This window comes from Pleurodeles waltl, chromosome 6 (genome assembly GCF_031143425.1).
Source record: "Pleurodeles waltl isolate 20211129_DDA chromosome 6, aPleWal1.hap1.20221129, whole genome shotgun sequence".
Lineage (NCBI taxonomy): Eukaryota > Metazoa > Chordata > Amphibia > Caudata > Salamandridae > Pleurodeles > Pleurodeles waltl.
In genome coordinates this window covers 136,980,372-137,003,911 of record NC_090445.1, presented here as the reverse complement: position 1 = coordinate 137,003,911, position 23,540 = coordinate 136,980,372, and the positions used below count along the sequence as shown (strand labels likewise).

The 23,540-nt window shown below is 43.3% G+C and overlaps 3 non-coding genes across 3 annotated transcripts; all 3 read left to right on the top strand.

Moving 5' to 3' along the window:
- Positions 1-794: 794 nt before the first annotated feature.
- Positions 795-881, top strand: TRNASTOP-UCA (transfer RNA opal suppressor (anticodon UCA)). The gene has a single exon. It is a non-coding gene; the product is annotated as a tRNA-Sec (tRNA).
- A 10,160-nt stretch (positions 882-11,041) lies between these two features.
- On the top strand, positions 11,042-11,128 carry TRNASTOP-UCA (transfer RNA opal suppressor (anticodon UCA)). The gene has a single exon. It is a non-coding gene; the product is annotated as a tRNA-Sec (tRNA).
- A 10,166-nt stretch (positions 11,129-21,294) lies between these two features.
- On the top strand, positions 21,295-21,381 carry TRNASTOP-UCA (transfer RNA opal suppressor (anticodon UCA)). Its single transcript has one exon. It is a non-coding gene; the product is annotated as a tRNA-Sec (tRNA).
- Positions 21,382-23,540: the final 2,159 nt, after the last annotated feature.

The window sequence follows — 23,540 nt, the reverse complement described above, 5'->3', positions numbered from 1 at the left end:
TTCAATATTCTCTGTGCAAATAGCTCGTGTCTGGGGTTTACTTTCCACGAGTCATGTTGTGGTGTCATGGGCTTTCCTTTACATAAGTCATGTTGTGGTGTCTTGGGCTTTACACAAGTCATGTTGTGGTGTCTTGGGCTTTTCACAAGTCGTGTTGTGGTGTATTGAGTTTTTCATTACACAAGTCAAGTTACAAAGGGTAGAGCAGATACTGGCTCTATCATATGAATGCCAGCATCACAGCTCTGACTTAGCCCAAAAATGATGTCACATCGGCCGCACAATTCAGAACGGCCTGTCCTATGCCACTTTTTCCAAGATGGCCCAAGGAAAAGTGACATTTAAAGTGTAGGATAACAGGAGTATTTGTACTGCAAAGAGAGTGAGTGATGGACAGAGAAAGGAGTTCGAGAACAGAGTAAGGCTTTAAGATGCCTGTTTATTCTGTGCTCTGTAACCTGAATCCGGCGCAGGCTTTCCTCTTCTGTTTTGAACACCGCCATTAGCAATGAATTACCTGACCTTTGTCCACATTACACAAGGAGGCTGCCCGCAGTTCTCATTTACCCAGAAACCCTGCATCTGTTTTGCATATGGTTAAAGGCTAATTTTCTGAACTTTTGACTAAACACAGGAAAATAAAGACAATCCAAGACCAATCTGCGCAAGAACAAGAATAAACAGTGAAGAAAAAAGTGAGACCTAGCAGGGGTACAAATCTTGGCCCTCACCCTATCTGTACAAGAAAATGTATTCTTGTGATATTTATACCTGTTCCCCAGGTGTTTCCTCTTGCCCGGATGAGCCTCAGTGGTCTGGGGTGCAGGCTTCAAACCTGTAGCTGTCTATCGACAGAGTGGTTCAATTCCACCTTCTGGGCGAGTGGCTCCACTCTAACAGTTTATTTTTTCAGGCAGTAAATGATTTAAATGCATAGATACAAATAGAAGTATAACACCTCGGGCACATCATATGACCCTGTGTTTTGTCAGTATAGACACGAAATCTGCCTGGACACCAGGGAATTTTACCCTACCCTAGTGTTATGCAAGGTCAAATAAAAACACATCAAAGCTTGCCAGTCCTATCAGTAATTACTACTACCGTACCTGTTCATTATCAATTAACTTACAAAGCCCTGAAAGTCCTTGTAGGAAGGTCAGTGCTGCATAAATATATACAAAAACAACAATAATTAAAAACAATTTCAGCATTCCTTACAGACAGGCTGTTAGACAATGAGGAAACCCCTCTGAATGCTATATGTCAGTTTAACACACTGAGGCACAAACACACAGTCACATACCCCTGAAAGGAGTGAATTACACAGATTGCCATCGGAAGAACAGGCCTCATTCAGGACGGAGGGAGTACACAGACATTCATTACCAAAGGGTGATTATGCAGAACTGAATATATGTTTAATCCACGTTTTGCATTTGTCCATTAATCAAAAAAAAATCCTTTGTAATTCATCAGTAGCATTGCTTGATGTCATTGTGGCTGCATTTTTAAATTCAGAATGTTCATCAGCCCACTGTCACGATTACAATTTTTTTTTCTGGCTACTGTTTGTGTTCACTATGTGTAGCAGCCAATATTTGACAGTCAAATTTTCAGCAGCCAGGTATTCAGCAGCCCAGCCACAGGGTTACATCACCATTTAAGATCAAACACTCCATGTCGCCATCACTCTGCGGTAGGAATTATCCGTGAACTGTAGCAAGGTGGAGAAGGAAAGTAATGCATTAAACACAGTGTAGAAAGGAGACCCTCACACTAATAGCCTGATAGAGATTAGTAGCGCGTTTTGTCCGATACTAGTGAAATGAAGGAAGAAACATTCGTAAATTGAATGAGGTAATCACCGTTGACAATAACAAAGTGACCTTCCATCCACCTGCTCCCAAAAATGCTCCAGACACTGAAAAAGGACCACTGAACCCCATGCTTAATCCAAGCAACAGGCAATTTTTGGCACTTTGCCTCTTTGTTGCAGACTTTGCTCACAGACTTTGGAGTCTCACAGGCTTTCGGTGCACTTAATATGAACGTATAGAATTGTAGGTGGATAATAGTGAATTACAAGAATGTTTCTCACAGAGGGGTTGTGAGGAACATCAAATGAACAATGGGAGTAAAGCTCGACTTGTCTATTATGTCACTCAGAACCTCCAAAATATCCCCTTAATTCACTTTTTACTCATCTATATTTTTTATATTCTGTGTGGCCTCCAAAATTATATGTTCTTGCTTTCAACTTCTATGCAGGGGCAGACATAACAGGGCCTCTTCGTTGTCCAAAATATAAACTTTTAAAAAATCCTGGCCGCCTACCCCTTCCCCACCAATCTCTGTGTCCTGCTCCCCCAGAAGCTGTACTTGTGCTTTACAACATCACGCTGACTATCAAGGTAGCCTAGATCTCCCTTATGACATAGCAACAGTGGATAACAGCTTCTTTAAACAACTGCTGCTACTCATAGCATTGAGTTGTTGGATTTGAATCCAGTTATTTACTCTAGTGGCTGTATACCAGAGCCATACATAAGACATTAATACATTCTCTTCTACAATGAATCATGTACACTAAATTGCCTGCAGGCTCTTGCATTCGGTTTTTCGCTCATATAATGGACCCTTAAGAACATCAACGCAAAGTGATGTATTCAGGAATATGCAATTTGATCACATTTGTAAGCTAGGATAAAAAACACGTTTTGTACAACAACAATTCAAATATTTGTACCTGGTCCCCAACATATAGAACATTGAGGCAGAGGAGGAAAATGTTGCTTACACAATTAATAGATTGTTTAGCTCTGCCCCATTACATTTCTACCACTTTCAGGAGATGGGATGAAAATTGCAAGCACCTGAAAATGTATTGTAAGTGTCTCTGGTTCCGGGAAATGTGGCATAAAAGCCGACTTTGAATGTGAGAAACTAGGTTCCAGTCCAGACATCAGTTCAGGAGAACATGGACTGCTACAAACAGTCCCTCATTCCAGCCCCCTTAATGACAGTATGAATGTAATTATGTATGTGTTTATATGGTATTTGCATAGCACCAACATAGCCAAATGGTACGAGAGTGCTGTGTAGCGTCAAAAGTAAAGATACAATAAACACATGACTGATAATGTAGCTGGGTTCCAAGAGCAGTAGTGGTATGTTACTAAATAAAGATGTGGTGCTCTTTAAAGAGATGTGTCTTCAGCTCGTTCCCAAATAGGAGAAGAATATGGTGGTACTCATGGATATAGGGATGTTGGTGCAATTCCTTGGTGCCTCCAGTCTGATGATGTCCTGGCTGCGCTTGTGCCAAAAGCAACTGGAGATGATGAGCTTGTCTGGCAGATAGCGGGGTTGCACTTTGTCACAGATTTGTAAATGATGCTGGTAGTTTGAAGATGATGTGATGTAGGAGCGTGCCGAAGTAGGTGCCTGCAAATGCCACAATTATGCCTGACATGACTTAGTGGGTGGAAATGGCTAATGGGCACTCCCTATGCAATGGGATAAACGTTCCTGGGCCAATCCATTTTCAACATGGCAAAAGTGTTCAAGCTCAATAAACTTGGGCTCCAACATCTGAAAGGCCATCTACAGGGTGCCAATCTCTGAGATGGTAGATGAAAGTGGAGAAGGATGATGTCTTGCACCTGAAAGTGAGCCCCCCACAGTGAGAAACTTAAGAAGCTAGAGAAACCTCAAGAGGAAGTGGCGGGCTCCTTGCCAGTCCAATGGCTCACAATGAGGCCCTTCCATGGCCCCTAATTAGAACCTCCACCTGACAGGGGGCAAATAGATCCCTAGTTCCAGCCACTGACAGCTGTCAGTGGCCTCTGTTGGTTGCATGAGTTTTGGGCAGATCTGGTCCTCACCTGGAGACAGAGGTCTGACCTATGTCGCAGAATGGGCCACATCACATTTTTGGCCATGGTGGTACTGTCAGCCTACAGCAAGGGTATTCAAACTGAGTGGCGAGCCGCCCAAGTGGGCCTCAAGTGATTGCGGGGGGAAAGGTGCAAGGCTCTGGCCAAAAAAAGCATTATGCTGATAACAGGGCTTTGTTTTAAGCAGAAAAAAATGAGCAGCAGTAAACCGCTCTGTAATGGGCCATCACGAACAGGTTTTGCCATTTATATCCAAGCTGGGAGTGTGTGTCAAGAAGGAAGGGACTCGAAATACCCTTCAAGACCCCCACCACCACCCCCAATAATCACACTGTGGATACTTTTACATGTTAGTATGGCCTCCTGGACTACAATAGTATGTTTGGCATCATGTACTGCATTTGTAAAACAGTAGCAGAACATAACTGCTATTTAAATACGTCTAGACATATTTAACCGTTGCCAATTTAATAGAATAATTGTTTAAAATATGAAGGAGGGCCCCAGTGATTTTTTTCCCAACTGGGGGGCACAGCATTAAAAAGTTTGAAGACCACTGGCCTACATAGATGCACTTGTGAGCCAGCTTGGGTTAATCACATCACCAGTGTGATCTGCAGGTGGGGAGAAGGTTAACCCATAGACAGGGTTCATTGCTAGTGAAAGTGATGACAGAAGGAGGCAAGTAGGTTCAGAGGGGCATATAACAGATAAGGGCAGCTGCAGAGGCAGCAAACCATCCACATTTTATAGTCTGAACAGGGAAGCTCATCAAGGTATTGATTAGTCTACCCTAGGTCCTGGCTGGAAGACGCCCTGTGTAGGAAATCCGCCTCTTCCTCCTATTTCTTGTACTTTGCTGGATCCTATATTTTTGCTGACTTTAGACCTCTGTGCACATTACCTGTGCTACCTGGTGGTAAAGTGCCGGTGTCCATCCTTCCAAAAGGATGAAATTGGTATACCTCCTGTACGCCCCTGGTATACATTTAACTTAACTACACGTCCCTAGTATATGGCACAAAATGTACCTAAGGCATGTAAGTTAAATGTCACAAGAGACTGAACCACCCATTGTGCCATCCACTATAGGGACGGTATAAAACATGGCTGCAGGCCTGGCAAGGTAACCTGACTAAAGCTGTTTTTAAACTACAATTCGACCTGTCAAAATAAACCCTTACTTTTAAATATTAATGAGTTACTCCTAAGTAGGCCATATTGCCCATAAGCCAGGGTGCATGACATTTAAACGTAGGCCATGTAGAAAATTAATATTATGTATAATTCAAAGGGGGGGATAAAGACGCTGTGTTGGAGGTTCACTCAGCTACCTGTTCATAGACACCAATAATCAAAAGAAGTGAACCCTTATACTGCTGTATTCCAGGCCATCAGAGATATTTCTCAGCAGACTCTGAATCACATTTTCTACCCTAAACGGTGTATGTTATCATTATGGGGTGATTTTGTGTTTAACATCATCACGGGTCTTTATTCATTTGAGTGGCCCGTTCTCCAAGCCAATTACTCTTTCTACCTGGAGAGCAGATATCTCTGTGAGAACAAAGGTTAAAAAGTGTATTTAAAATTACCTCCTATCCTCCACATTCATACATTTATTCCCATAAAAAGGATAGGGATAGGGTTAAAAACAGGTGATTTTGTGAGGACAAATAATGAATCCTATACATTCAGAATTAAGGTCAACATGTTTCAGCCTATATTGGCCACCCAGGGAAAAGGGCTTTCATCAGGACCTAATCAAGAACTGATTACCTGCGACTCTCATGTAATCACCGTATGTATTGTGGCTCACAGTTCATGTGTTAAACTGCACACTCAAGTGAATAAAGACCCTGTGAAGATGCTACTCATGAAATCACCCCACGGTGATAACATACACCGTTCAGGGTAAAATATGTGGTTCAGGGTCTGCTGGGAAATATCTCTTAGAGCCAGGAACACAGCAGTATGAGGGTTCACTTCTTTTGGTTATTGGTGAAATTTAAAGTTATACATGTCTACATGGTGCCTAGGCCCCAAGAACTATTTTCATTGTAGCGAGGCTGGCTGTTCCATAGGAAAGCAGTGGAATGCAATATTAAATTTAATAATTGCATATCAGGCTAGAAAACAGTTAAAAATGTCATTCTTATACTCTTTGTAATATCTATTTAAATCCCAGTTCACTGGTGAAGTAGGAATTTCATAAATATTAAGGAAAATGTACTTTTAGAAAGTTACCTTTTCCCTACCTGAAGCTTCTGGAGGCTAATGTGGATTAGCCTCCAGCTGCAACCCTCTGAGTGATCAACTCTGAGGAGTGAAAACGGTTCCAAGAGAAAAAGACAAAGCACTACGTTTGGGCAGTTGTTTCTGTTCCTCTGGGTGGATGACCCTTTAGACATTGCTCAGGATCTTAGTTAACTAGAAAAGGGGCATTATCTGTCACAGACAAATGTCAGATGACACCTACACAGGTCCGTTCTTCGCCCCCGTCAACCAGCCTCCAGTCAGAGTGGGAAGGCAGCTGTCCCACAATGGGTTTGACATAACCACAACATATGGGTTCCTCATTTCCCTGGCCACACCTCTTGGCGGGCAGAGAGGCTCTGCACAAGGAGATAAGGGTTTCATCATCTTAGATTTGTGCAAATAGGGGTACCATGGGATTGCTTGCTGTAGGGCACACAGAAAATGCTACAACATTAAGTAGGGTTATTGCGTGGAATTGTCATTCTATTGGTTAGGTAAGGGTCAGGAGTCACCTACACAAGCAAGCTGGTGCCAGGCAGAAATATGGCATCCCCAATACCCTTCTTAGAACACTACTGGACGGGTTAAAGATCAGAAGAGGACTAAACTTGCTAAGACCTATCAAAAGCCCTGAAGGATTGTACCTGCTCTGCCTCATGTACTGACCTTCTCTTCAAGCTACAGGCACCCAACAAGACAAAGGAGGCCTTTTCTGCAACTTCCCAGCTGACCAGTTCCTATTGGACCTCCCTGGGTCCTGTTGGTGGCTTCTGCTGGAGTGAGTTTTGACCCCCAAGTGCTGTTCCTGAGGTTCTGAAACCCTAAACTATGTCAAAATGTACTCCATTTAACATCCTATAAAACATGGAACTTATAAACCTTTTGGTACTTGAGGACCAGGGCAAACCTGCCAGGCTAATGTGATGAAAGCACATTGCCACTGGGCTGAGGAATCAGGTTTCCCCTTCTTGGAACTTTTCCACAGCACCAAAACCGATTCAGGAGGACCTTGAGGAGTTGGAATCTGACCTCGTGGAGCCCTCTTAGGCTGCAGCTTGTAGCCTAGACTTGCTGAAGAAATCCAAGCTCCAAAAAACTGGCTTTGGGCCTGATTAGATCTCAGTGGAGGGAATACTCCATAACAGATGCAACGGATATCCCATCCGCCATATTACGATCCCCTTAGGAAATAATGGGACCGTAATACAGGGGACAGGATATTTGTCACGTTTGTGACGGAGTATTCCCCTCCACCAAGATTTAAATCAGGCGATAAGTGTGAATGTAGAGATCTTCCTCTGGCAAAAGCGCCAAAAGTATCCAGCAGATTAAGGACATTCCTTCGACGTGCAATTTGAATATCTCCCACGCTGGGATTTCCCGCTAAAAGTGAACAGCTTCACCCGGCCTCATCCAAAGGCTATCCGAACTCATGGAGCCATTCTCGGCCGCAGCCTGATCCCTTTCCCCACTGGAGACTTTGGACTTCTATTTCAGAGGCTAAGTGTAAAGGTGAAACTTATTACTTGGTTAAATTGGTTTCTGTAGCCGACCTACACTTCATCGCAGTTTGCCTCAAATTGTGCCTACTTCCCAGTCTTCTGCGACCAGTTGACTGTGGTTTTTAACCCTTTTTATTGATATCTTTATTTAAACCTTTAAAAATTCATATCTCTGGTTCCCCTTATTGGATATTTCTCTTCATGGTGCTATTTCATTCATTAAGATGTACTTTTTTTTATGACACTCATATCTCGGTACCTTAATTGGGCTGACATTCATCAGCATCCGCCCACCCTGAGTGGGCAGGTCTTGCATTTTCAGCATTCATCTGGAGTTTTCTGTCTCATCAGCAATGACTGAGACAGGGATCAATGACATAGAAGCAATGCATAGATGGTCTTTTGTAACAAAACAGAAACTACATTGCGAACTACATTGCCTCAAGCCCCTCCAATATTGTTGGCGGATAAGTTTCCTGAAGCACAGTGATGTTAAGTAATCTATCTAAGATCACACTAATTTGATGCATTGTGGAAGCTTGGATTAAAACCATGTGTCATACTTCTGAACTTCACAAGTCTGCAACTTAGATGCCGCAAAGCCTCCCTAGGAATTCCCAGTGCTTAATTTGAGCCGGGGGTTTCCGGTCCCGGGCAGCAGCACTTATTTTTGAGGGCCGACACTTATTTTTCTGCCTCAAGCATTTACTGCGAGCAAAAGACACATATGGGAATATGGAGGAGGAGAAAAATGAAAAAGCGTCACAAAGGGAAAAAGCAAAAAGCAGCAAGAGTGAGCTGAAGGGGCCGGGAGTGGCTGTAAATGGATAAAAGAGGCCCGAGATGACTCTAGGATTGGACTGCCTCAGTATTCTGTTCTCGCACATTTAATTGCCTCAGCCGGATGTTTCAGAGGAGAGCTTTGGGCCCTCCATGATTTTATTTACAAATTTAGGACAGGAAATTCCTAACGCCCTCCCATAGCATTCACCATTTAATGTGTGAACAGTAGTTATAAGGGGTGAATCTGATATTTGTATGTGTAGGTGCTTCCCTGGTGATATCCAAACGTCTCTGACATCTTGGCAGATCCTTCTCAAAGCAAAGCAATTACTATACAAAGTATGGTTATGTTACTTTATGTTGGAGATTACAAAGCGCCTTGTACATAGCTGAGGGTATTGCGGGAAAGATGGAGGGAATATTGGTGGATAGGAGGGAGAGGGAAGAGGGAATGTGAAGAGACCCCGTTTGACGAGGATGGCACATGTCTGTGGTTGTTTTGCTGGGCTGTAAATCCTTTCGGGCAGCGACTGGCTGTTTTAGCTCAGTGGTTTACAACTCTTCTGAGTTTCTACTGTCGGACTCATGGACGTCATTTAGGGATCGCCAGTGGTTGCAGCTGCGACCACTGACTTACCCCTTGCGACCCCTTGCATTGCTTTATTGCCCCTGGCCTCAGAGGTGGCAAAATCAGCGCGAGAAACATATAGGCAGCTCCTCCTTGTGGACGTCAATTGGGGCTGCACTCTCTTTGTATTCTGTCATATTTTATTACACTAATAGTGGATAATATTTGTAGATATAAATATATTTTTCACTATTAGTGTAAAAAAATGGAGTTCACTTGGCTGAAATTTGATCTTCCCTGGCTGCTGAGGTAAATAAATAATTATTTTCAAATGTATGTTGTGTGCGTGCTTGCGAGTGAGTGTGTGTTTATATGAGAGAAAGTGTGTGCGAGTGTGAATGTGTGTTATGTGCAAGCATATGTGTGTGAGAGGAAGTGAAGGTCACAGGGTGTGTGGTGTCACTTCCGCTACCGTAGCAGTTGCTGAGTTGGCGTGCATGGACTGTGCAGCAAGGGGGTGAATGAGCAGTCCGCTGACCTCCTCTGCCCCTCTTCACTGCTGGAGGCGCCGCCCTGGCCCCGCCTTCAGTCAGATATCCACCCTTCTTCACTCAGATATCCACTGCCCGGCTGTCACTGCGCAGCAGTGCTCCGCACACCCTCAACCTTGTTTTCAAATCAGCACGTGGACTAGACCGTACCTCCTGCACCCCTCCCCAGCTCAGACAACTGCCGAGTGACAGTTTTACAAGACTGATCCATGCCCCAAGACTGGAGTCTTTATGTCCTAGGCCTTTCTTTCACAAAGCACTGTTCTCAGGGGTCTTAGTTCAATTGGTGTGACTCAGGACTACAATTCCCAGAATGCATTATTTACATAAGAAATATACAGGACAGGCGTGAGGCATGTTTGGCATCATAAAATCAGCAGGTAACTTTACAGCCAGGCTGCCCACTTACAGAAAGACCAGCCATTGGTCTCTACAGGTCTCTCTGCTAGGCCGAGTAGGCCTCAGGAAGCACACCACAAGAGGAACTCTTACCAGGAGGAACTGCTGCAATTCCTCCGTGAAAACGCAAATAGTGTGAGAGTTTTCCTGCTGTGACACATTAAATACAGGTATCCTAAAACTGAAATCTGATGTAGAAACGGGTACATAAGAAAAGTTTATATTTAGTAATTATACAACTATACCTCAGCTTTACTTCTGACAGGCCTGCTTTTTCCAATTGCCCTTCAATATTCTCTGTGCAAATAGCTCGTGTCTGGGGTTTACTTTCCACGAGTCATGTTGTGGTGTCATGGGCTTTCCTTTACATAAGTCATGTTGTGGTGTCTTGGGCTTTACACAAGTCATGTTGTGGTGTCTTGGGCTTTTCACAAGTCGTGTTGTGGTGTATTGAGTTTTTCATTACACAAGTCAAGTTACAAAGGGTAGAGCAGATACTGGCTCTATCATATGAATGCCAGCATCACAGCTCTGACTTAGCCCAAAAATGATGTCACATCGGCCGCACAATTCAGAACGGCCTGTCCTATGCCACTTTTTCCAAGACGGCCCAAGGAAAAGTGACATTTAAAGTGTAGGATAACAGGAGTATTTGTACTGCAATGAGAGTGAGTGATGGACAGAGAAAGGAGTTCGAGAACAGAGTAAGGCTTTAAGATGCCTGTTTATTCTGTGCTCTGTAACCTGAATCCGGCGCAGGCTTTCCTCTTCTGTTTTGAACACCGCCATTAGCAATGAATTACCTGACCTTTGTCCACATTACACAAGGAGGCTGCCCGCAGTTCTCATTTACCCAGAAACCCTGCATCTGTTTTGCATATGGTTAAAGGCTAATTTTCTGAACTTTTGACTAAACACAGGAAAATAAAGACAATCCAAGACCAATCTGCGCAAGAACAAGAATAAACAGTGAAGAAAAAAGTGAGACCTAGCAGGGGTACAAATCTTGGCCCTCACCCTATCTGTACAAGAAAATGTATTCTTGTGATATTTATACCTGTTCCCCAGGTTCTTCCTCTTGCCACGATGAGCCTCAGTGGTCTGGGGTGCAGGCTTCAAACCTGTAGCTGTCTAGCGACAGAGTGGTTCAATTCCACCTTCTGGGCGAGTGGCTCCACTCTAACAGTTTATTTTTTCAGGCAGTAAATGATTTAAATGCATAGATACAAATAGAAGTATAACACCTCGGGCACATCATATGACCCTGTGTTTTGTCAGTATAGACACGAAATCTGCCGGGACACAAGGGAATTTTACCCTACTCTAGTGTTATGCAAGGTCAAATAAAAACACATCAAAGCTTGCCAGTCCTATCAGTAATTATTACTACCGTACCTGTTCATTATCAATTAACTTACAAAGCCCTGAAAGTCCTTGTAGGAAGGTCAGTGCTGCATAAATATATACAAAAACAACAATAATTAAAAACAATTTCAGCATTCCTTACAGACAGGCTGTTAGACAATGAGGAAACCCCTCTGAATGCTATATGTCAGTATACATAACACACTGAGGCACAAACACACAGTCACATACCCCTGAAAGGAGTGAATTACACAGATTGCCATCGGAAGAACAGGCCTCATTCAGGACGGAGGGAGTACACAGACATTCATTACCAAAGGGTGATTATGCAGAACTGAATATATGTTTAATCCACGTTTTGCATTTGTCCATTAATCAAAAAAAAATCCTTTGTAATTCATCAGTAGCATTGCTTGATGTCATTGTGGCTGCATTTTTAAATTCAGAATGTTCATCAGCCCAATGTCATGATGACAATTTTTTTTTCTGGCTACTGTTTGTGTTCACTATGTGTAGCAGCCAATATTTGACAGTCAAATTTTCAGCAGCCAGGTATTCAGCAGCCCAGCCACAGGGTTACATCACCATTTAAGATCAAACACTCCATGTCGCCATCACTCTGCAGTAGGAATTATCCGTGAACTGTAGCAAGGTGGAGAAGGAAAGTAATGCATTAAACACAGTGTAGAAAGGAGACCCTCACACTAATAGCCTGATAGAGATTAGTAGCGCGTTTTGTCCGATACTAGTGAAATGAAGGAAGAAACATTCGTAAATTGAATGAGGTAATCACCGTTGACAATAACAAAGTGACCTTCCATCCACCTGCTCCCAAAAATGCTCCAGACACTGAAAAAGGACCACTGAACCCCATGCTTAATCCAAGCAACAGGCAATTTTTGGCACTTTGCCTCTTTGTTGCAGACTTTGCTCACAGACTTCGGAGTCTCACAGGCTTTCGGTGCACTTAATATGAACGTATAGAATTGTAGGTGGATAATAGTGAATTACAAGAATGTTTCTCACAGAGGGGTTGTGAGGAACATCAAATGAACAATGGGAGTAAAGCTCGACTTGTCTATTATGTCACTCAGAACCTCCAAAATATCCCCTTAATTCACTTTTTACTCATCTATATTTTTTATATTCTGTGTGGCCTCCAAAATTATATGTTCTTGCTTTCAACTTCTATGCAGGGGCAGACATAACAGGGCCTCTTCGTTGTCCAAAATATAAACTTTTAAAAAATCCTGGCCGCCTACCCCTTCCCCACCAATCTCTGTGTCCTGCTCCCCCAGAAGCTGTACTTGTGCTTTACAACATCACGCTGACTGTCAAGGTAGCCTAGATCTCCCTTATGACATAGCAACAGTGGATAACAGCTTCTTTAAACAACTGCTGCTACTCATAGCATTGAGTTGTTGGATTTGAATCCAGTTATTTACTCTAGTGGCTGTATACCAGAGCCATACATAAGACATTAATACATTCTCTTCTACAATGAATCATGTACACTAAATTGCCTGCAGGCTCTTGCATTCGGTTTTTCGCTCATATAATGGACCCTTAAGAACATCAACGCAAAGTGATGTATTCAGGAATATGCAATTTGATCACATTTGTAAGCTAGGATAAAAAACACGTTTTGTACAACAACAATTCAAATATTTGTACCTGGTCCCCAACATATAGAACATTGAGGCAGAGGAGGAAAATGTTGCTTACACAATTAATAGATTGTTTAGCTCTGCCCCATTACATTTCTACCACTTTCAGGAGATGGGATGAAAATTGCAAGCACCTGAAAATGTATTGTAAGTGTCTCTGGTTCCGGGAAATGTGGCATAAAAGCCGACTTTGAATGTGAGAAACTAGGTTCCAGTCCAGACATCAGTTCAGGAGAACATGGACTGCTACAAACAGTCCCTCATTCCAGCCCCCTTAATGACAGTATGAATGTAATTATGTATGTGTTTATATGGTATTTGCATAGCACCAACATAGCCAAATGGTACGAGAGTGCTGTGTAGCGTCAAAAGTAAAGATACAATAAACACATGACTGATAATGTAGCTGGGTTCCAAGAGCAGTAGTGGTATGTTACTAAATAAAGATGTGGTGCTCTTTAAAGAGATGTGTCTTCAGCTCGTTCCTAAATAGGAGAAGAATATGGTGGTACTCATGGATATAGGGATGTTGGTGCAATTCCTTTGTGCCTCCAGTCTGATGATGTCCTGGCTGCGCTTGTGCCAAAAGCAACTGGAGATGATGAGCTTGTCTGGCAGATAGCGGGGTTGCACTTTGTCACAGATTTGTAAATGATGCAGGTAGTTTGAAGATGATGTGATGTAGGAGCGTGCCGAAGTAGGTGCCTGCAAATGCCACAATTATGCCTGACATGACTTAGTGGGTGGAAATGGCTAATGGGCACTCCCTATGCAATGGGATAAACGTTCCTGGGCCAATCCATTTTCAACATGGCAAAAGTGTTCAAGCTCAATAAACTTGGGCTCCAACATCTGAAAGGCCATCTACAGGGTGCCAATCTCTGAGATGGTAGATGAAAGTGGAGAAGGATGATGTCTTGCACCTGAAAGTGAGCCCCCCACAGTGAGAAACTTAAGAAGCTAGAGAAACCTCAAGAGGAAGTGGCGGGCTCCTTGCCAGTCCAATGGCTCACAATGAGGCCCTTCCATGGCCCCTAATTAGAACCTCCACCTGACAGGGGGCAAATAGATCCCTAGTTCCAGCCACTGACAGCTGTCAGTGGCCTCTGTTGGTTGCATGAGTTTTGGGCAGATCTGGTCCTCACCTGGAGACAGAGGTCTGACCTATGTCGCAGAATGGGCCACATCACATTTTTGGCCATGGTGGTACTGTCAGCCTACAGCAAGGGTATTCAAACTGAGTGGCGAGCCGCCCAAGTGGGCCTCAAGTGATTGCGGGGGGAAAGGTGCAAGGCTCTGGCCAAAAAAAGCATTATGCTGATAACAGGGCTTTGTTTTAAGCAGAAAAAAATGAGCAGCAGTAAACCGCTCTGTAATGGGCCATCACAAACAGGTTTTGCCATTTATATCCAAGCTGGGAGTGTGTGTCAAGAAGGAAGGGACTCGAAATACCCTTCAAGACCCCCACCACCACCCCCAATAATCACACTGTGGATACTTTTACATGTTAGTATGGCCTCCTGGACTACAATAGTATGTTTGGCATCATGTACTGCATTTGTAAAACAGTAGCAGAACATAACTGCTATTTAAATACGTCTAGACATATTTAACCGTTGCCAATTTAATAGAATAATTGTTTAAAATATGAAGGAGGGCCCCAGTGATTTTTTTCCCAACTGGGGGGCACAGCATTAAAAAGTTTGAAGACCACTGGCCTACATAGATGCACTTGTGAGCCAGCTTGGGTTAATCACATCACCAGTGTGATCTGCAGGTGGGGAGAAGGTTAACCCATAGACAGGGTTCATTGCTAGTGAAAGTGATGACAGAAGGAGGCAAGTAGGTTCAGAGGGGCATATAACAGATAAGGGCAGCTGCAGAGGCAGCAAACCATCCACATTTTATAGTCTGAACAGGGAAGCTCATCAAGGGATTGATTAGTCTACCCTAGGTCCTGGCTGGAAGACGCCCTGTGTAGGAAATCCGCCTCTTCCTCCTATTTCTTGTACTTTGCTGGATCCTATATTTTTGCTGACTTTAGACCTCTGTGCACATTACCTGTGCTACCTGGTGGTAAAGTGCCGGTGTCCATCCTTCCAAAAGGATGAAATTGGTATACCTCCTGTACGCCCCTGGTATACATTTAACTTAACTACACGTCCCTAGTATATGGCACAAAATGTACCTAAGGCATGTAAGTTAAATGTCACAAGAGACTGAACCACCCATTGTGCCATCCACTATAGGGACGGTATAAAACATGGCTGCAGGCCTGGCAAGGTAACCTGACTAAAGCTGTTTTTAAACTACAATTCGACCTGTCAAAATAAACCCTTACTTTTAAATATTAATGAGTTACTCCTAAGTAGGCCATATTGCCCATAAGGCAGGGTGCATGACATTTAAACGTAGGCCATGTAGAAAATTAATATTATGTATAATTCAAAGGGGGGGATAAAGACGCTGTGTTGGAGGTTCACTCAGCTACCTGTTCATAGACACCAATAATCAAAAGAAGTGAACCCTTATACTGCTGTATTCCAGGCCATCAGAGATATTTCTCAGCAGACTCTGAATCACATTTTCTACCCTAAACGGTGTATGTTATCATTATGGGGTGATTTTGTGTTTAACATCATCACGGGTCTTTATTCATTTGAGTGGCCCGTTCTCCAAGCCAATTACTCTTTCTACCTGGAGAGCAGATATCTCTGTGAGAACAAAGGTTAAAAAGTGTATTTAAAATTACCTCCTATCCTCCACATTCATACATTTATTCCCATAAAAAGGATAGGGATAGGGTTAAAAACAGGTGATTTTGTGAGGACAAATAATGAATCCTATACATTCAGAATTAAGGTCAACATGTTTCAGCCTATATTGGCCACCCAGGGAAAAGGGCTTTCATCAGGACCTAATCAAGAACTGATTACCTGCGACTCTCATGTAATCACCGTATGTATTGTGGCTCACAGTTCATGTGTTAAACTGCACACTCAAGTGAATAAAGACCCTGTGAAGATGCTACTCATGAAATCACCCCACGGTGATAACATACACCGTTCAGGGTAAAATATGTGGTTCAGGGTCTGCTGGGAAATATCTCTTAGAGCCAGGAACACAGCAGTATGAGGGTTCACTTCTTTTGGTTATTGGTGAAATTTAAAGTTATACATGTCTACATGGTGCCTAGGCCCCAAGAACTATTTTCATTGTAGCGAGGCTGGCTGTTCCATAGGAAAGCAGTGGAATGCAATATTAAATTTAATAATTGCATATCAGGCTAGAAAACAGTTAAAAATGTCATTCTTATACTCTTTGTAATATCTATTTAAATCCCAGTTCACTGGTGAAGTAGGAATTTCATAAATATTAAGGAAAATGTACTTTTAGAAAGTTACCTTTTCCCTACCTGAAGCTTCTGGAGGCTAATGTGGATTAGCCTCCAGCTGCAACCCTCTGAGTGATCAACTCTGAGGAGTGAAAACGGTTCCAAGAGAAAAAGACAAAGCACTACGTTTGGGCAGTTGTTTCTGTTCCTCTGGGTGGATGACCCTTTAGACATTGCTCAGGATCTTAGTTAACTAGAAAAGGGGCATTATCTGTCACAGACAAATGTCAGATGACACCTACACAGGTCCGTTCTTCGCCCCCGTCAACCAGCCTCCAGTCAGAGTGGGAAGGCAGCTGTCCCACAATGGGTTTGACATAACCACAACATATGGGTTCCTCATTTCCCTGGCCACACCTCTTGGCGGGCAGAGAGGCTCTGCACAAGGAGATAAGGGTTTCATCATCTTAGATTTGTGCAAATAGGGGTACCATGGGATTGCTTGCTGTAGGGCACACAGAAAATGCTACAACATTAAGTAGGGTTATTGCGTGGAATTGTCATTCTATTGGTTAGGTAAGGGTCAGGAGTCACCTACACAAGCAAGCTGGTGCCAGGCAGAAATATGGCATCCCCAATACCCTTCTTAGAACACTACTGGACGGGTTAAAGATCAGAAGAGGACTAAACTTGCTAAGACCTATCAAAAGCCCTGAAGGATTGTACCTGCTCTGCCTCATGTACTGACCTTCTCTTCAAGCTACAGGCACCCAACAAGACAAAGGAGGCCTTTTCTGCAACTTCCCAGCTGACCAGTTCCTATTGGACCTCCCTGGGTCCTGTTGGTGGCTTCTGCTGGAGTGAGTTTTGACCCCCAAGTGCTGTTCCTGAGGTTCTGAAACCCTAAACTATGTCAAAATGTACTCCATTTAACATCCTATAAAACATGGAACTTATAAACCTTTTGGTACTTGAGGACCAGGGCAAACCTGCCAGGCTAATGTGATGAAAGCACATTGCCACTGGGCTGAGGAATCAGGTTTCCCCTTCTTGGAACTTTTCCACAGCACCAAAACCGATTCAGGAGGACCTTGAGGAGTTGGAATCTGACCTCGTGGAGCCCTCTTAGGCTGCAGCTTGTAGCCTAGACTTGCTGAAGAAATCCAAGCTCCAAAAAACTGGCTTTGGGCCTGATTAGATCTCAGTGGAGGGAATACTCCATAACAGATGCAACGGATATCCCATCCGCCATATTACGATCCCCTTAGGAAATAATGGGACCGTAATACAGGGGACAGGATATTTGTCACGTTTGTGACGGAGTATTCCCCTCCACCAAGATTTAAATCAGGCGATAAGTGTGAATGTAGAGATCTTCCTCTGGCAAAAGCGCCAAAAGTATCCAGCAGATTAAGGACATTCCTTCGACGTGCAATTTGAATATCTCCCACGCTGGGATTTCCCGCTAAAAGTGAACAGCTTCACCCGGCCTCATCCAAAGGCTATCCGAACTCATGGAGCCATTCTCGGCCGCAGCCTGATCCCTTTCCCCACTGGAGACTTTGGACTTCTATTTCAGAGGCTAAGTGTAAAGGTGAAACTTATTACTTGGTTAAATTGGTTTCTGTAGCCGACCTACACTTCATCGCAGTTTGCCTCAAATTGTGCCTACTTCCCAGTCTTCTGCGACCAGTTGACTGTGGTTTTTAACCCTTTTTATTGATATCTTTATTTAAACCTTTAAAAATTCATATCTCTGGTTCCCCTTATTGGATATTTCTCTTCATGGTGCTATTTCATTCATTAAGATGTACTTTTTTTTATGACACTCATATCTCGGTACCTTAATTGGGCTGACATTCATCAGCATCCGCCCACCCTGAGTGGGCAGGTCTTGCATTTTCAGCATTCATCTGGAGTTTTCTGTCTCATCAGCAATGACTGAGACAGGGATCAATGACATAGAAGCAATGCATAGATGGTCTTTTGTAACAAAACAGAAACTACATTGCGAACTACATTGCCTCAAGCCCCTCCAATATTGTTGGCGGATAAGTTTCCTGAAGCACAGTGATGTTAAGTAATCTATCTAAGATCACACTAATTTGATGCATTGTGGAAGCTTGGATTAAAACCATGTGTCATACTTCTGAACTTCACAAGTCTGCAACTTAGATGCCGCAAAGCCTCCCTAGGAATTCCCAGTGCTTAATTTGAGCCGGGGGTTTCCGGTCCCGGGCAGCAGCACTTATTTTTGAGGGCCGACACTTATTTTTCTGCCTCAAGCATTTACTGCGAGCAAAAGACACATATGGGAATATGGAGGAGGAGAAAAATGAAAAAGCGTCACAAAGGGAAAAAGCAAAAAGCAGCAAGAGTGAGCTGAAGGGGCCGGGAGTGGCTGTAAATGGATAAAAGAGGCCCGAGATGACTCTAGGATTGGACTGCCTCAGTATTCTGTTCTCGCACATTTAATTGCCTCAGCCGGATGTTTCAGAGGAGAGCTTTGGGCCCTCCATGATTTTATTTACAAATTTAGGACAGGAAATTCCTAACGCCCTCCCATAGCATTCACCATTTAATGTGTGAACAGTAGTTATAAGGGGTGAATCTGATATTTGTATGTGTAGGTGCTTCCCTGGTGATATCCAAACGTCTCTGACATCTTGGCAGATCCTTCTCAAAGCAAAGCAATTACTATACAAAGTATGGTTATGTTACTTTATGTTGGAGATTACAAAGCGCCTTGTACATAGCTGAGGGTATTGCGGGAAAGATGGAGGGAATATTGGTGGATAGGAGGGAGAGGGAAGAGGGAATGTGAAGAGACCCCGTTTGACGAGGATGACACATGTCTGTGGTTGTTTTGCTGGGCTGTAAATCCTTTCGGGCAGCGACTGGCTGTTTTAGCTCAGTGGTTTACAACTCTTCTGAGTTTCTACTGTCGGACTCATGGACGTCATTTAGGGATCGCCAGTGGTTGCAGCTGCGACCACTGACTTACCCCTTGCGACCCCTTGCATTGCTTTATTGCCCCTGGCCTCAGAGGTGGCAAAATCAGCGCGAGAAACATATAGGCAGCTCCTCCTTGTGGACGTCAATTGGGGCTGCACTCTCTTTGTATTCTGTCATATTTTATTACACTAATAGTGGATAATATTTGTAGATATAAATATATTTTTCACTATTAGTGTAAAAAAATGGAGTTCACTTGGCTGAAATTTGATCTTCCCTGGCTGCTGAGGTAAATAAATAATTATTTTCAAATGTATGTTGTGTGCGTGCTTGCGAGTGAGTGTGTGTTTATATGAGAGAAAGTGTGTGCGAGTGTGAATGTGTGTTATGTGCAAGCATATGTGTGTGAGAGGAAGTGAAGGTCACAGGGTGTGTGGTGTCACTTCCGCTCCCCCTAGCAGTTGCTGAGTTGGCGTGCATGGACTGTGCAGCAAGGGGGTGAATGAGCAGTCCGCTGACCTCCTCTGCCCCTCTTCACTGCTGGAGGCGCCGCCCTGGCCCCGCCTTCAGGCAGATATCCACCCTTCTTCACTCAGATATCCACTGCCCGGCTGTCACTGCGCAGCAGTGCTCCGCACACCCTCAACCTTGTTTTCAAATCAGCACGTGGACTAGACCGTACCTCCTGCACCCCTCCCCAGCTCAGACAACTGCCGAGTGACAGTTTTACAAGACTGATCCATGCCCCAAGACTGGAGTCTTTATGTCCTAGGCCTTTCTTTCACAAAGCACTGTTCTCAGGGGTCTTAGTTCAATTGGTGTGACTCAGGACTACAATTCCCAGAATGCATTATTTACATAAGAAATATACAGGACAGGCGTGAGGCATGTTTGGCATCATAAAATCAGCAGGTAACTTTACAGCCAGGCTGCCCACTTACAGAAAGACCAGCCATTGGTCTCTACAGGTCTCTCTGCTAGGCCGAGTAGGCCTCAGGAAGCACACCACAAGAGGAACTCTTACCAGGAGGAACTGCTGCAATTCCTCCGTGAAAACGCAAATAGTGTGAGAGTTTTCCTGCTGTGACACATTAAATACAGGTATCCTAAAACTGAAATCTGATGTAGAAACGGGTACATAAAGAAAAGTTTATATTTAGTAATTATACAACTATACCTCAGCTTTACTTCTGACAGGCCTGCTTTTTCCAATTGCCCTTCAATATTCTCTGTGCAAATAGCTCGTGTCTGGGGTTTACTTTCCACGAGTCATGTTGTGGTGTCATGGGCTTTCCTTTACATAAGTCATGTTGTGGTGTCTTGGGCTTTACACAAGTCATGTTGTGGTGTCTTGGGCTTTTCACAAGTCGTGTTGTGGTGTATTGAGTTTTTCATTACACAAGTCAAGTTACAAAGGGTAGAGCAGATACTGGCTCTATCATATGAATGCCAGCATCACAGCTCTGACTTAGCCCAAAAATGATGTCACATCGGCCGCACAATTCAGAACGGCCTGTCCTATGCCACTTTTTCCAAGATGGCCCAAGGAAAAGTGACATTTAAAGTGTAGGATAACAGGAGTATTTGTACTGCAAAGAGAGTGAGTGATGGACAGAGAAAGGAGTTCGAGAACAGAGTAAGGCTTTAAGATGCCTGTTTATTCTGTGCTCTGTAACCTGAATCCGGCGCAGGCTTTCCTCTTCTGTTTTGAACACCGCCATTAGCAATGAATTACCTGACCTTTGTCCACATTACACAAGGAGGCTGCCCGCAGTTCTCATTTACCCAGAAACCCTGCATCTGTTTTGCATATGGTTAAAGGCTAATTTTCTGAACTTTTGACTAAACACAGGAAAATAAAGACAATCCAAGACCAATCTACGCAAGAACAAGAATAAACAGTGAAGAAAAAAGTGAGACCTAGCAGGGGTACAAATCTTGGCCCTCACCCTATCTGTACAAGAAAATGTATTCTTGTGATATTTATACCTGTTCCCCAGGTGTTTCCTCTTGCCCGGATGAGCCTCAGTGGTCTGGGGTGCAGGCTTCAAACCTGTAGCTGTCTATCGACAGAGTGGTTCAATTCCACCTTCTGGGCGAGTGGCTCCACTCTAACAGTTTATTTTTTCAGGCAGTAAATGATTTAAATGCATAGATACAAATAGAAGTATAACACCTCGGGCACATCATATGACCCTGTGTTTTGTCAGTATAGACACGAAATCTGCCGGGACACCAGGGAATTTTACCCTACCCTAGTGTTATGCAAGGTCAAATAAAAACACATCAAAGCTTGCCAGTCCTATCAGTAATTATTACTACCGTACCTGTTCATTATCAATTAACTTACAAAGCCCTGAAAGTCCTTGTAGGAAGGTCAGTGCTGCATAAATATATACAAAAACAACAATAATTAAAAACAATTTCAGCATTCCTTACAGACAGGCTGTTAGACAATGAGGAAACCCCTCTGAATGCTATATGTCAGTTTAACACACTGAGGCACAAACACACAGTCACATACCCCTGAAAGGAGTGAATTACACAGATTGCCATCGGAAGAACAGGCCTCATTCAGGACGGAGGGAGTACACAGACATTCATTACCAAAGGGTGATTATGCAGAACTGAATATATGTTTAATCCACGTTTTGCATTTGTCCATTAATCAAAAAAAAATCCTTTGTAATTCATCAGTAGCATTGCTTGATGTCATTGTGGCTGCATTTGTAAATTCAGAATGTTCATCAGCCCAATGTCATGATGACAATTTTTTTTTGTGGCTACTGTTTGTGTTCACTATGTGTAGCAGCCAATATTTGACAGTCAAATTTTCAGCAGCCAGGTATTGAGCAGCCCAGCCACAGGGTTACATCACCATTGGAGATCAAACACTCCATGTCGCCATCACTCTGCGGTAGGAATTATCCTCGAACTGTAGCAAGGTGGAGAAGGAAAGTAATGCATTAAACACTGTGTAGAAAGGAGACCCTCACACTAATAGCCTGATAGAGATTAGGAGCGCGTTTTGTCCGATACTAGTGAAATGAAGGAAGAAACATTCGTAAATTGAATGAGGTAATCACCGTTGACAATATCAAAGTGACCATCCATCCACCTGCTCCCAAAAATGCCCCAGACACTGAAAAAGTACCACTGAACCCCATGCTTAATCCAAGCAACAGGCAATTTTTGGCACTTTGCCTCTTTGTTGCAGACTTTGCTCACAGACTTCGGAGTCTCACAGGCTTTCGGTGCACTTAATATGAACGTATAGAATTGTAGGTGGATAATAGTGAATTACAAGAATGTTTCTCACAGAGGGGTTGTGAGGAACATCAAATGAACAATGGCTCGACTTGTCTATTATGTCACTCAGAACCTCCAAAATATCCCCTTAATTCACTTTTTAATCATCTATATTTTTTATATTCTGTATGGCCTCCAAAAATATATGTTCTTGCTTTCAACTTCTATGCAGGGGCAGAGGAGTAATGGGGGAGCCATACATAACAGGGCCTCTTCCTTGTCCAAAATATAAAATTTAAAAAAATCCTGGCCGCCTTCCCCTTCCCCACTAATCCCTGTGTCCTGCTCCCCCAGAAGCTGTACTTGTGATTTTCAACATCACGCTGACTGTCAAGGTAGCCTAGATCTCCCTTATGACATAGCAACAGTGGATAACAGCTTTTTTAAACAACTGCTGCTACTCATAGCAGTGAGTTGTTGGATTTGAATCCAGTTATTTACTCTAGTGGCTGTATACCAGAGCCATACATAAGACATTAATACATTCTCTTCTACATTGAATCATGCACACTAAATTGCCTGCAGGCTCTTGCATTCGGTTTTTCGCTCATATAATGGACCCTTAAGAACATCAACGCAAATTGATGTATTCAGGAATATGCAATTTGATCACATTTGTAAGCTAGGATAAAAAACACGTTTTGTACAATAACAATTCAAATATTTGTACCTGGTCCCCAACATATAGAACATTGAGGCAGAGGAGGAAAATGTTGCTTACGCAATTAATAGATTGTTTAGCTCTGCCCCATTACATTTCTACCACTTTCAGGAGATGGGATGAAAATTGCAAGCACCTGAAAATGTATTGTAGGTGTCTCTGGTTCCGGGAAATGTGGCATAAAAGCCGACTTTGAATGTGAGAAACTAGGTTCTAGTCCAGACATCAGCTCAGGAGCACATGGACTGCTACAAACAGTCCCTCATTCCAGCCCCCTTAATGACAGTA